This window comes from Micropterus dolomieu, linkage group LG10 (genome assembly GCF_021292245.1).
Source record: "Micropterus dolomieu isolate WLL.071019.BEF.003 ecotype Adirondacks linkage group LG10, ASM2129224v1, whole genome shotgun sequence".
In the NCBI taxonomy this organism is placed as follows: Eukaryota; Metazoa; Chordata; class Actinopteri; order Centrarchiformes; family Centrarchidae; genus Micropterus; species Micropterus dolomieu.
Genome location: NC_060159.1, coordinates 16,398,401 through 16,413,389, shown reverse-complemented (window position 1 = coordinate 16,413,389; position 14,989 = coordinate 16,398,401). Strand labels below are relative to the sequence as shown.

The following is a 14,989-nucleotide window of genomic DNA, read 5'->3' as shown; positions in this document are numbered from 1 at the left end:
CTTCCCTCAGACCGTCTACCCCGGATGACTTTATCTCATCATGTGATCTTTCAAAGCAGCATTTATTGACCACCCCTCCAAAACAACAGCAACTTTTGTAGATGTTCAAACTCCATAGTACCACCATTAATTCCTCAACCTCACAAACTCATACACATGGGGTGTTGGGTCTCTGCAGTCTTCTTCTGGCCTTAATACCAATGTGTGTCTGAAAAGGCAGCTTCTCACAGATAGAAAAACAACTCAAGCACCCCCCCCCCTCCCCACCCCACCCCCCCACACCCACAGACACACACACACACACACACACAACCTCTACCCCCTCTATCGGGAGGCAACTCCCTCTGTATCTCATGGCTCATGTCACTAGTCATGTAGAGGAATGTCGATGCAAACCAGAGGGAATATCAGGATTTTAATTTAACACAGCACTCCTACATCTCCTCATCTGCCTTTTTGAGGTTCCCAATCGCAATTATTTTAATCAAGATTGATAAAATAGTAAAACTTAGTTGACTGTAGGCTCCCAAAGTTCATACCGAGGGCCTAAACCCAAACCATGAACGGGGGTGCCATTGAGTTGCCACCAGCCGATGTGAATGTTAATAGGTCCCTCTCAATTACTCCAATACAGACACATTTAATTCAGCTTTTGTCTGGGGGGGGGGGGGGGGGGGGGGGGGGGAAGAGACTAGAAGGAATGCAGATAAATCCTCAGGTAAATACCAGCATAATCAGATCTGTCACACTTCAGCATTGTCCAAGAGGAATGTGTGAATTCCATGTAGAAAGCTCCCAAATGGGTGATAACAGCGGTAATCAAGTACCGTCTGAAAGCCTCCCTCAGCCAATGTATGTGCACGCTTTTAAATGTGGGCACAGTATACACACTGTGGAAGCTTAGCTGCAATAACGTAATAAAGTATCAACTCCAGATACAAAATGCATGTCTTACTTCAAGTTGTTCCTGAAGCTCTTAAACTTGACATTTTCTAATTTTTGTAAGGTGCAAACAAACTTGGCAGCTTAAAATCAAATCAGGTCACAACAAGACAACCAAAAAAAGCAAAATGTGGACGAAACAAATCATCTTATTTTTTCTTTATCCGACACCACTTCCTGTGAGATCCATTGAACTGAGAGAGCCCTGAATACCAAGATCTATGCACATGAATGGAAGGCTTCACGGTTTTTATCACAGCTAGCACGAGTAAGAAAAGAGGAGTTGAGGGGGAAGGAAAGAAGGTTGGTACAGTATATATACTGTACAGTATATATTTTCAGGAGAAAGTTTCAGAAGATAATAAAATTAATCTCTATAATTTTATTACGGACAAATTCTTGCTTTTCTTTTTCAGAGAATTTACACTGTGAATGTCTGACATTTCTGCTATTTTATCTAGTTGTAGCAACTTAGTTACATGTTTTATGTCCAATACAATTTAATTCAATCTATAATTAATAGGTAATAGCAAGTTAAGATAGAAATCATATGGGTATATCATAAAAGACCTATTCATTTGATCACAGACATTTAATTTCATTCTGACTCACCAGTGGGGCTTTCTGTTACGGCAGTGACTCATCTGGTAGATATTTCACCATCTGTACTATACTACATATGACCACTATGACAGTACTATATTTTATGCTGAGTGGACAGTGAGTCAGACCAAAGGAAATTTAGAGTTTGATGAGAGTACCTCTGTTGGTTAGCCCACATCTTCCCTTTCCCTCCTAACTTCCTTCATATGACTCACTCACATCACTCACATTCCTGGACTTCCATACATCCTGAAATACTTTAATGTAGGCACAGCTTCAGGCTACACTGAGCTTTATGGGAAATGCTGTTGTAAGAGAACCCATATGCTTCTTCCTGAAGTTACAGGGCAAGGCTGGTATTTTTTTTTACATTAGGACAATAACCAGCTCTCAAGTGATTCTGTTAACAAGTGTCAAATATCACTTGTGCCTACCAAACACTCTCAATCCACACAAATTTTCTAAATTCACATTTTTGCTTATCTCATATGCTTTTTGGTCTCAGTGCTAATTTAATCATCCGCTTGAACGTTACAAACCTGTTGTAGTCTGGCCATTACAAAGTAATGGTCTGCAGCCAAACACTGTTCAAACTCACATAACTTTATTCTAAATTCCAGTAGGGCTGCTAAAGATTAATTTCATTACTGATTTTTTTGATCCATCATTTGGTCAGTAGAATGTTAGCAAAGAGAAACACCCATCACAAGTCCCCATAACCCATGGTGACATATCAAAATGTCTTGTTTTGTCTGTCCAACAGTCTAAATCCAAAGACATTCAAGTTTAATATTATAAGAAAGCCATAAAAAATCTAATTTAATTTTTGTAATTTTTGATTTAAAAAATGACTTAAACAATTAGATTACCAAAGTAGTTGTCATTCATGATTTATAACAGTTAATCAACCATCCCGGAGTTTCCAAAGATCCCAAATATGTCAACTGAACTTTGGGGAAATGTGTAGAAAATGATGTCCATTTGATAAGATGGTGCAGTCATATAAAATTTAAGTATTTGGTTTGAGTAACATATGCTATATTTTATGTTAATATCATATAGCTTCAATTAAGAGCTGATAAAGAAATTGTATATGATACTGTCGGACGGAGTGGAATAAGATGATGCTACTTAAGGGGAAATGAAAGTAAGCAATATATCAACTGGTCAATTTAAATATTTGTTTTTCCCAATTTGCTTTCATTAGATAAATCCTACTTTAATTAACATTGGCTACCATCACAACACTAAATGAATGGGAGTGTATTTTGTATTTGAACTGCAGTTAACATCTCATATCTCAATAAATCTGAAAACGTGCCTGAGTTCAGGAATGTTTGAGGAGGGGTCTTGAATGGTCTGGTGGATGGGGGGTTGGGGTGCCGGGTGGAGGAGCTTTTTGTTGCCTGTAAAGAAGTGAATGACATCATCGGACAGCACAGAAGAAAACGCCTCCTACTCTTCCAAGAACTGGATAGGATGATGTTGAAATAATTGGAGGAAAGGGAAACAAGGGCCGTAAGTGTGCGAAACTGCCCAAGATCAGAGATTTTCACTCAGTACCTCTCCTTTCTTCTCCATTTTTCCATTCTGTTAAGATCCTTTCACACCATCGTTTTTATCTCCCGAATCTTCACTCAAGTCCTCTTTAATCCTTCTCCACCACTTTCCCCTCTGTCTCTTCAATCCTCTTGAACCCCCATCCCACCCTTCCTCCTGTTTGTGTGTGGGCTGAGGGGATGGATAAGAATGTCGGACAGGAAACTGTCATTTCTTGACATCACCGTTTCCTCTTCCTTTTGCCTATTTCCTCGAGTTACATTTCATTCTGTACCCACCGTCCAACAACCTTTCCGCCTTTTCTTGCTAAAATTATGACTGTACACTACGTGATGTTGCCTGATGTGACGAACACTGTAGTTGTGACGTCTCAGATTCAAGTACTTCGTGACCATCTTAAGTTTATTTTTGCTGTAAAACAATGGAGGATCATGTTTACAGCTTTCAGCAGTGAGAGAGAATGTGTGGGTTCCACAAAATCAATATTATCTTGCACGCAACTGGAAACAATTAGATTTTGGATCAAGTATGTTTGTTGCTGTTACTGTTGGTCTTCCTAGTGGTCCAGTTAAAGTCCTGCCACCTACAACAAAAACCGTACAAAAGCCAGCCATTGCCATCTGTTATACTTGCATTCCTGAAATATCTGCATCAGCAATTTGGCATTCCAGTTGTTGTTACGCATCATCATGTCTTCCAGGACAGACTGAATTGTAAAAATGTGGAAGTGGAGATCTAAACAAACTCCTGCAGGAGCTTGAAAATACCTTAGAAGGCCCTGGTCCACATTTACAAATGAGTTTAACAGTAAAGAGAAGAATGAAAAGGAGCTTGTCGGTTCAGAAATGCGCGTTTCAAATGATTGTGTGTATTCAAAGGCAACCTAGATGGAAACTTTGCACCAAGTAATAGAAAGAGGCTGGTAACAAAGCAAATATTGTTGTTGATAAAAATGCCTTGCCAATACCTCAACAACAAAAGAGCCAAACAAAAGGGTTCCCACTGCCTAACCAGCTGTATTTCATGAGAACTTGCCCAAAAATGCTCATCACAATTGCTCTTATCCTTCATTCTCTTCCTGGCTGCTTATCAATCTTTTTTACCTCATGCATGGCTCTGCTTAACAATAGGACTAACTTGTGCTTGATCTACACTCAAAAATTAACAACAATAACAATAAGTCATTTAATCTGAACTGAACGCTTAAATCTAATGTATCTTGAAACAGTCTATGGAGTGAGTAATTCCACTTGTTTCCACAACTATTTTTCTTTTGGGACTTTTCTAGAAACAAAAGTCTGCAACTTAAAACAAGGTGGAACAAGGCAAACCACTGAAGTATCGAGTATCCAGTACCAGGAAGTTAATTCTTGCATCGAAGACAAGGGAAAAACCTCACCTTGCTGACACATTCTTGGCACATATTTAAAGAAGATTTTTATCATTAATTGCAAGGTAAAAATGGCTTATTATAGTGTATGGATACTTTCTGCATCGTAACAGGGGCCATAATGCTATTAAAGAAGGAGGAGAAGGAAGGATCAGTCACATTCCTGGTCTATTCTCTCAATCCTTCATATGTCTGGGGGAGGTTAGGGATTGAGGAGGGAGATTAGGTTCCCTGATGCCGGGAAAGATGAGAAAGGAGCGCCTGCAGAGACGAATGGGTCCTGGGGGCTCTGGGAAGCCGTGAAGGGAGTATACCACGAGTTTGACCTTATTACTGTAATTTTAGGCCCCCGTGTACCTGGGACACTCCTTTTAATACTCCTATGCACTCCCTACAAAATATTAACTTTGTGTTAACACATTATGTTTGCGTACCAGCAGACCATTTGTTGTATATGATGACCACTAATACATGGTCATGACTATGGACAAAACAGCATCTGCTTTTGTATTTCTGCCCAACTGAAAGTCACTTCTGAGTGATGCTAAGTTGGAGTAATGTACAATTGTTAACTCTTGTGATTATTTACACGTTACGTTACTTCTAGGGAGCTAATCTATATCAATTACACCAGGACCACTTTAATCAAAGATTTTCAGTGACGCCAGCCTCGGTCAGTCTATCCATCACTTTAGTTCTTACTGAAAGAACTAAACAACTAATGTAAGGATTACCATTATGTTAAGTGCAGACATTTATGGTCCCCAGAGCATGAATCCTAATGACTTTGGTGATCCCCTGACTTTTCTTCTAGAGACACCATGATGTTGACGCTTGTGGATTTTAATTAAATGTCTCAACAACTTTTGGATGAATTGCCATAAAATTTGGTACACACGTTCACGTTCCAAGCTTAATATAAATAGCTAAATCGTCATTGAGGTTGCTTCTGGGAAAAGAAAAGCCTTCTGTTTGATCAGTTTAGAAGCTAAGACAGCAGTTGACAAATGGCAGCTTTCTAATAGGCCTCTCCTATCCTCTCTTGCCCTGAAGTGTATCCTTAAAGCACCCACTTTATAACAAATGACTAAATAAAACATGCTGCACAGATGAACATAATTGAACAACTGGCTGGACAATGATGGATCTTGAGGGGCTGAGGGCCTTTTAAGCACTCCAATTTAAAACTCTGCCTCCCTGACACTTTCCTCTGGGATCCCTTCCTTTCTCTGAGGAGAAGAAATCATTCTGATGTCCTGCAACAAGTTGATGGATCAGCATCGGCGCAAATGCAGTACAAACCAAGGACAAAAGAATTCCTTCCGTAGAGTGAGTACAATAGAAAAAGATGTACAAGAATATCTTAATAGGAAACGTTGCCTGTAATGAGTATTGTCAGTTGTAATGGGTAAGGAATATGGGCGAGAATCCAAAAGGAAAGGTCTGGCGGCTGGATTGTGTCATGACGACTGTACAAGTGAAGAATTATTGGCAGAGATCAGACAGAGCTTAAGTGAAGGGAGAGGCCCCTTCCACAGGCAAGATGAACATTTTGGCAACACGACTGTGTCTGTCCCCTGGGCCGAGCCTGAGTAAGTCCATCCTGGAATGAAATCACGGCCACACACACAAACACACACAGACTGCAATACAGTACATTCACCTCGTAAAAGTTAACACCTGAAAACAAAAAACGAAAAATTGTAGCACAAAGAGACTCTAGTGAATCATTTCTGACAATCCATGACACACCTGGGACCAACAGTATTAAAAAAATCGGTTTTACTTTTTTACTGCTTCAGTATGAAGTACCTGAAAGGGACTGAGTTTCTAATAATATGACATAGAGAAATGTCGCAAAAACCTTACACTATTTGTTTTTGATAAACAAATGAATTAAAGCATATATTATCTGTTGATCAACTGTTTTATTAATTGCTCAAGCACTAGCACAGTGAAGTGAGTGACCGAAAGTTTTATATTCTTCTTTTGGACTGACAGCTTACAGTATCTGACACAGATTTGTACACATACTTTAACCAACGAAATCAGTGAATGCAGTATTTGACCTATGAATGTCCAAATAAACACAAACTGCTTTGAACATACATACGAACGCTGTCAGCATTCTCTCTCAAGCCCTCCAGAAAACTCTCTTTTAGAGCCTGTGAGCCATCTGGGAGGGATCGACAATGCTCCAGCCAGTGAATTACATCAGCTATGATGTCAGTCTTTGGACTCCCACTGCACCCCATGTGCCCACACCCCTGAAATCAGGAACCCAGACACACATACAGGCTTGCATGCACGTCTACGTGGAGAACACAGCACACAACAAATCTTACTGTTACTAATAAGATTAACATGTGAAAAGATCAACATGGTTACTTTAATAACACATTATTCACTGCTGTACATAAAAAGACAACAACTGAAGTGATAATTTGCCTCATTCTGATTAAATTTGTAGGAATGCACTTTGTTATACACTGAAGCAATAGGTGGCTGCATCATTAACAGATGACTGTGTATTAATGTCTTTCCCTCTCTTTATCCTTATCAATATTTACTTCTCCTAGCCCTCGCTCTATGCTAGCCTTTCACTCCCCTTTAGCAAAGAATCATTTTTGAGCGCTCCCCTCAAAAATCTATTTTCATGTAATATTTATTCAGTTCCTTTCTGTCTACCAACCAAGTGTAAAAGCATTCCTATGCCTCAGTCCTCCTGTCTGGGCTTTCTCAGCCCACCTGGCGCCAAAAAAGAGGTCAAAACAAATAAAAAAAATTGAAACTGTTTTTCAACCAATTTGGTATTTATGCTTTATGCATAACTAAGGGACTCCAAAGAAGAAGTCACAAAGTCAGGAGGAATGGAGGAAAGAAGCATTCCCTGGAAAATGAAACTCCACACCATCCTCACACTTTGATACCATTTAAAACAAATACTTTCTGTGATTTAATTAAACATCCCATGACAGATGACAGAGTAAACTATTTTTGCTGCAACGCATATACCTGCTCTTTGCTTTTCATACAGTCACACAGTCAAACTTTACTTTAATTGACTTTCTCACTAAAAATGGCCATTAAAGTCCATAGTATAGTATGATATTATGAGCTTTTCCAATAACTTTTGATTCCAGTCTACAGTTCAAATGTCAAAAATCGGCACAGAACCAACAGGGATTGCTGTGGGAGTTACTACAATACTTGAAACAACACTGTCACTTGTCAAGTTATCCAGGCTGGTGTGTGATGTCTTTGGTGCCGTGTGTGATGTGTGACCGGACTGGTCCTCAAACTGTAAACACTCTGTTATACCTGATAGAGAGATATTGTGGCTGTGCGTTTGTTTATGGGAGTGCTTGCACGCATGTGTGTTTGCTCATGCGTCAGTCTTTTGATCTGCAGCCTGTCTTTTGTTGTTTTTCCTTGTTATCAGAGAGATTCCTCTGCTCTTCCTGTCTCCTACAATGCATTGCTGTCTTTATCAGGCTGCACAAGAGGTAGAGGAGGTGCTGGGATGTGAAACCCCTCCATACCTTCCACTCCCCTATCGTCTCTCTTTTTGCCCCATTGTGTATCTCCCTTCCTTTCACTCCCCTGCACTCCTTAAATCTGTAACCTTGAAGTTCTTTCACAGCTTCAGTTGTTTATCGCTCTTGTTTTCAGTCCTGCTGCTTTGTTGACTGGTAGGTCAGTTCAAACTTGCACCGCGACTCTTGTGCTGTGAGTGAATATTTGTAATACCCAAATGTTGATACACTATAAGCTCTGATCACGGTGTGCGGCATTATTATGTCAGAAGAAAAATATCTTTTTTTAAGGCCAGAAGAAGTGTGAACTGTGACGTGCAGGAAAAAATCACATGTATTGCTTTGATTTTTGACTACAACTTGTGATTAACTTTAATATTTGAAGGTCGGTTGAGGTCAGTTTTTGTGTCAAGTCCACAAGATCTAAGCATTCCCAACAAGGTAAACATTTGGTTCCCCTCAATTAACTCCCACTAATTATCTTACAGTACATGTCGACAGAAGCAACCAACAACCAAATTACTCACCACTAGTCTAGGCTCCACATCAACTCATAGTCTCTGTATCTCTGCTCTGACTCGGGTATTGGGTTACTCCATAAACGGACGGAATCGCTTCATTAAATAGCTTATTAAATAGGTTATTTGACAGAGTGGTATGTGACATATCTCTGTGTTTTAAGTAGTATAGGGTTACCCCTTCCCCTGGGCCATAACATATTATGAAGGACGCAGGTTGCTTTGTGCGGGGCCCAGGTCACGGCCTGCTAAATATTTAGGGAGGGTGTACAGGCCCCTGCAGCCCTCCCATATTGAGGGGGGAACGATAGACATGGCAAAGAAAATAAACAAACGCAGCTTTGGAGATCGGAGGGCGCTGCAGGAGATGGGCAGAGCAGGTTGTTGCATATGTTAATTTAGGTATCAGAAATCAATTATTGAATTATTGGTTAATGATAGCCACAGATTACAGATATAAAAATGTTCATTGTGTGCTGACAGTAAGTCCTCTTTAAATATTTCCACTTTATATGAACAATATTTTGTCCATTAAACAATGAGACAAATGAGGCCTACTTCTGTGTTCATTAGTTTCTGCTACACAAATTTCCAAGATTCTTCAAAGACATTAGGAGAGATTCATTTAACAAAAAACATGTATTTCTTACATTTTTTAATTAAATTAAGGTTTCTGCAGCTGGTCACACGCAGGGATGCAATCTGATTGTGTGTGTGTGTGAGGCTCCGATGTGAAAAGCCTATGTAGGTGTCCCCTATGTGTTGACAACGGGATTAGTTAAGGATAAAGTAGATCTAGCAGAGCCATGAAGACATCTGCAGACAAGAATCACACACACACACACACACACACCCACACACACACACACACACCCACACACCCACACACACACACACACACACACACACACACACACGCACACACACACACTGAAAACTGACCCCACACAAACAAGCTTACCTTCTGGCACTGCTGAAACAGTACAAAATCCCAGACACAAACACACACAAACATCGCCACTACTTACCCCACCGACCACAGGAACATCACCCAAAGTCACACACTGTAAATAAACATTATTGACAGGACAGACACATATATATATACACACACCTTCTGCCAGCGTGTTGTCCTCTGAGGGTCCATTCAGACTGGTCAGGCTGGAGATTTGTCCATTTTTCTGCAAAGGCTGAAAAAGACACAAAAAGAACAGATACTCTAAGTCAAGAGGTATTTTAAATTTAAGATTTAAATGCATTAGCATACACAGGACACAGTGTTTTCCTTTGAAAGAATAGTTTGACACTTTGGGAAAAAGTATTAATTTATGTCTTTATTATTAAGTATAATTTATTTTACAAGAATTAGATGAGACGGTTGATACCAATCTCATATGTTATCTGCTTATCATAAAGACTGAAAACAGGCGGAAACAAAGGTGAAAAAATGTGCCTACCAGTAGCTCTAAAACTCACTAACTAGTATGTAGTTACCCTCTGTGTATCAAGTACGCAGTTAAGCCAGAAGTTGGTTAGCTTAGTTTAGCTGATAAGACCCGGAAACTGGGGGTTTCCACTCTTCTGTCAAGATATATTAGTTTTAAAATACATAACTTTTGGAACATTTACGCCAACCATCCACCATGCTCTGTCGTTTTCGAACCCCTGAAACGAGGACTTTTGAAAGGCCTGCTCTGATATTGCTAAAAAAGAGCCACTCCGAGATCCTACAATAAACTGAGAAATATACCAACATCACAGCAAAATTTTGGTTGCAACAGAAGCTCATATTGAGTTTTTCATTACAGACATACGTATGTGTTAACAAGTAAACAACACACAGCCAAGCTCACAGCACCGTATCGGTGGATCTGGGCCCTGACTGAGTGTTTTCTAGTAGTGGCCATCTCCAACTGACAGCTATACAATGGCAGGCAAGCCAGAGCTTTGTCTGTCCTGGCCAGGGGAGAGGGAACCAGAGCCTCCCCACAGAGCTGCTAATCTAACTAATGGACAACTCAGGCTCAATTCCCACCAGTCCCAACTCCTCCAGGAAAGCCCTGAAAAACGACACCACAGAGGAGACACTCTGCTTGGGACAGGTTGGAAGGAAGTTCTATAAGATGAAAAAGTGAGAGCTGGTGTGGGGAGGGAGCGAACAACAGCCATCAGGTGCTGTTGAAACTGGAAGGAATACAAAAATTGTCAACTCTGAGAGGAGAGATTTATTTACATCCAACAGGTGGCGGGAAACTAAATAATTGCTTGTCTCTACCATGAATCTTCTATTTAACTTCTACCATCCACTCTGTCAATACTTCATTGTTTATTAGGCATCTACATTTTAGTCCAACAACCTTCCTTTAGTCATTCCTTTCATGAACAAATATCAGATTTTCTTTGCGTTGGCCTCTTATCTGCCAAACCAGATTAAACAAGATGGCTTGGATAAAACTGAGGTCATAATTGGTTGCAGATGTACTCACACATCTTAAAACACAGTTACTACAAAAACATAATACAATCAAACCCTTTACCCCTGTTTTCTCCCTTCCAAGTGTTCCCACCCAGCAAACAGAAATTGTTGTTGTTAGTTCATTTTCAAATATGGTTTCTTTATATATGGACACTTTAACATCTGAACATCCATTACATTCAAGCCCATGTCAAATTAGTTCACACAATGCTGATTGAGCCTATCACTCCCTGATAAATCTCTTTATAACATATCTCTGAGGATTACAGTCCAAAAAGAAAGAAAGCCATCGACAATGACGACAAACACAGATAACCGTTGGTGTAGCTTTTCTTCGTTGGAGAACCTGAGGCGAGCTCACCTCTAGGCATACATCTTAAGTAACGTAAGCACACGTCAACAATGTCTATGTATTTAGTCTCACTGCCAGAAGGGGAGACAAAATTTCCGCACTGCAGGTTCAAGTGCTCATGCTGCCATTCTGTCGTTGCTGAAATGTTTGCCCCACCCAGGAACACATTACAAAAGTAAGTAAGTGCATGGCAACACAGCTCATTGATTGTGTGTCTCCTCCTTCCTCCACACAAAAAGAAAACATTTTGTTTTTGGAAACCAGCTGATCATGTAATGCTACTATGATCAGATCGCATAGCTTGCTTTGAACTGCCATATGAGAAAACGACTCAAAGCTGACTTCTTGGAATTCTGGAGCCTGTTTCACCAAATTTGCAACATGCAAGCTGCAATTTGTAACATGAGATAATTTCCTCCTCCTCCATTTCCAACCCATGAACGCGCATGCAAGTGTCTATGTTTAACTACTTGTGTAAAGGCATGCTGCCACTATGCTGCCATGTACATCAGTACTCCCAAATTTCTTTTGTTAAACGGGTTGGGACCCTATTTCTTTACAAGAAATTTTAAATATATTTGAAGCCAGACAAGATAATTATGGCATGCTAGGAGCGTTTACATCCACACATGTACTCACACACATAAAAATTGCTTCACCGAGAGGAGGATGGCCCTGTTATTTCACTCCCTTTAAAGCCATCAGGACCTCTGATCAGATTTGGTGTGTGAACCATCAGCTGACCTCCGGACCTGCAACGACCTCGCCCTCGCCTAGTCTACCTCATGACTGGCATTCCCGGCATCCTTGTCCTCTTCCCCAAAATTCCACAGATTCCCTAACGCACAGTTATTTCAGCCCACCTCCTCTAAATGGTCACACTTTCTTCACCTCTGTCCCTAAGTTACCTCATATGCCCCCTCTTACCCCATCAAAATGCCGCTGCTATATTCTCAACGTGGCAGGTGTAAGACTCAGGACAACTCTTTCAAGAGAGTGCTTAGGGTTTGGATGAATGAGCCTCCTGGGCCATAATATGCACCAGGAAGCTCATCTGAGGATCCCTAGGAAATATGTCTATATCAGACGATTATGCACCTCACGATTTATATCCCATGTCAACATACAATCACAACACAAGAATTAGTGTGCCCAATCCTGTATATAGTTAAGTAAAAAGAAATGGTGTGGAGATTGGGGTGGGGCTTGTGTATGCAGCATGTTTGACTTTCATGCAGGAGACTGTTTGAATCCTATCACAGTCCTTCAATTAAAGACTTTTTTTCAGTATTAACCGTTATCACAATATTTACCTGACCTTAACCTTAAAGTGTTTTAGTTGCATTACCTTAAACATACTGTAACCATTTTTTTTGTTGCTATAACCTTAACCATAGGGACGGTTGTCGCTTAGAGGTAGAGCAGGTCACCCACTTGTCTAGTGGTAGCTTTTTGAGACTATACACCAGTACATTCATAGATGTGCATGTAAATGTAGGATGGCCACGTCACTTTTCTTTGGCTGTTTAGGGATAGCTAAAAGAAATCTTTGAAAAGGTGTGCAGCAGAGTAGAGATGAAACGATTACCGGTTTAACGATAAACCATGGTAAAATTCCCGACGGTTATTATTACCGTACACATTTTAACTACCATGATAACCGGGTTCAGTTACCGCACTATTTTAAACTCACGGCAAATACTGTCCATCATCAACCAAAGTTAGCGACAGTCTCCCAGAAGCAGGCGCGCATGCGCAGTGTGCAACGTGGGTTTGTTTGGGTCAATGACAACATGGAGGAAGACAACGCTGCAAAGATTATTCAGTCACTCTGAAGTCTGGTCTTATTTTAGTTTTTATGAGAGCGCTGAGGGAAACTTGATTGAAAATGACCTTACAGTGAATGAAGAGTGAGTTAACTTTTATCTTTGGTTTATCTGTCTGACTTGCTAAAAGCTTGTAAACTGAAGCTCTCAATGTTAGCTGCTCTTGTAAAAACGCTACATGCTACACGTTGTTCTGCTGCTGTGTGCGTTGTGTGTCTGCAGACTGGATTTGTCAACTACACATTATAACACGTTACGCAGTTTAGTCAACTAACCAGCATATCTATCTAAATCAAATTAGTTGTAAAAGTGTCAGAACAGAAGAAACGCTACAGATTCTTCTGTATTTATGGCAGTTGTTGGTCTCATTGCAGTTACTATCACTGTCTTCTAAAAGTTAATTTGTTTTCATGTAATTGTGCATGAGGTCATTGCATTACCTTTATAATCTTGATAATGCACACTTAGATGGTTTTCATATGTTTATAAAAGGTATTGGCTGTTATTTTATAGTTTATGCAAACAAAATGGTAATTTTATTTGTAGTTTCCCATTTAAAACTTGCTGAAATGGTTTCAGTGTGTGTATCAGTAACTTTTCATCTTTTTATCGGCACATTTTTACAACACTGTGATAATACTGATAACTGTGAAAATAAACATCAAAAGGTCTTATATATGTGTAAAAAGTTGTGAAAAGCCTAGCTTCAGAGGGAACTGTGTGAAGTCTGATAAACTACCTCAAGTGATGTCACCTGTCATGAAAGACTACAAGTTTGAAAATGATAAAAATCTGTACTCATCTCTGCTTGAGGCAAATGGCTGATGGCTGATGGCTTTATTAGCCGCTACTAGCATAAGACACTGGGACCTCAGACCGGTGGTGGAGTCACACTGTGGGTAATGTAAATTTTGATGATAATGATAATGCATGGAATGAAAAAGGTGGTGATGGGGCAGTGGATAAGACCTTTGGTGTGAGAGACCCGGGTTCGAATCTACTGTGAGACACCAATGTCTCTGAGCAAGACACTTAACCCCTAGTTGCTCCAGAGGCGTGTGACCTCTGACATATATAGCAATTGTAAGTTGCATTGGATAAAAACGTCAGCTAAATATGTAAAATGTAATATTTCTGGTTCTGTTAGCTGTTATCGCCACATATTGACAGGAATTGACACTCTTGAAAAACTATTTTATTTTTAACTAGGCTTTCCTGGTTAAATGAAGGTTAGATAGAATGTAATAAACTCTTGATGGTTGAATTAAACACTTCGCTGTTACTTACTGAGATACACAAATGGTAGGTTTGAACTTTACCCTTAATCGGGTAAGGAAAGAGGCATATATACAGTGGGGGAAATAAGTATTTGACCCCTTGCTGATTTTGCAGGTTTGCCCACTTACAAAGAATGCAACGATCTATAATTTTAATCATATGTACATTCTAACAGTGAAAGACAGAATCCCAAAGAAAATTCCAGAAAATCACATCATATGAATTTATAAAAATTGATAACCATCTGATGAGGAAAAACAAGTATTTGACCCCCTGGACAAACAGCATGTTAATATTTTGTAGAAAAGCCATTATTGGCCAGCACAGATGTCAAACGGTTTTTATAGTTGGTGACAAGGTTTGTGCACATTTCGGCAGGGATGTTGGCCCACTCCTCCCTGCAGACAGCCTCCAAATCATTCAGGTTCCGAGGTTGTCGCCTGGCAACTCGAATTTTAAGCTCCCTCCAAAGATTTTCAATTGGATTCAGGTCTGGAGACTGGCTAGG

The 14,989-nt window shown here is 40.0% G+C and overlaps 1 protein-coding gene across 2 annotated transcripts in view; it reads right to left on the bottom strand.

Annotated features, from left to right (window-relative positions):
• mthfd1l (methylenetetrahydrofolate dehydrogenase (NADP+ dependent) 1 like) overlaps positions 1–14,989 on the bottom strand; it is a 200,997-nt gene that overhangs the window by 153,362 nt on the left and 32,646 nt on the right. The window lies entirely within an intron of this gene.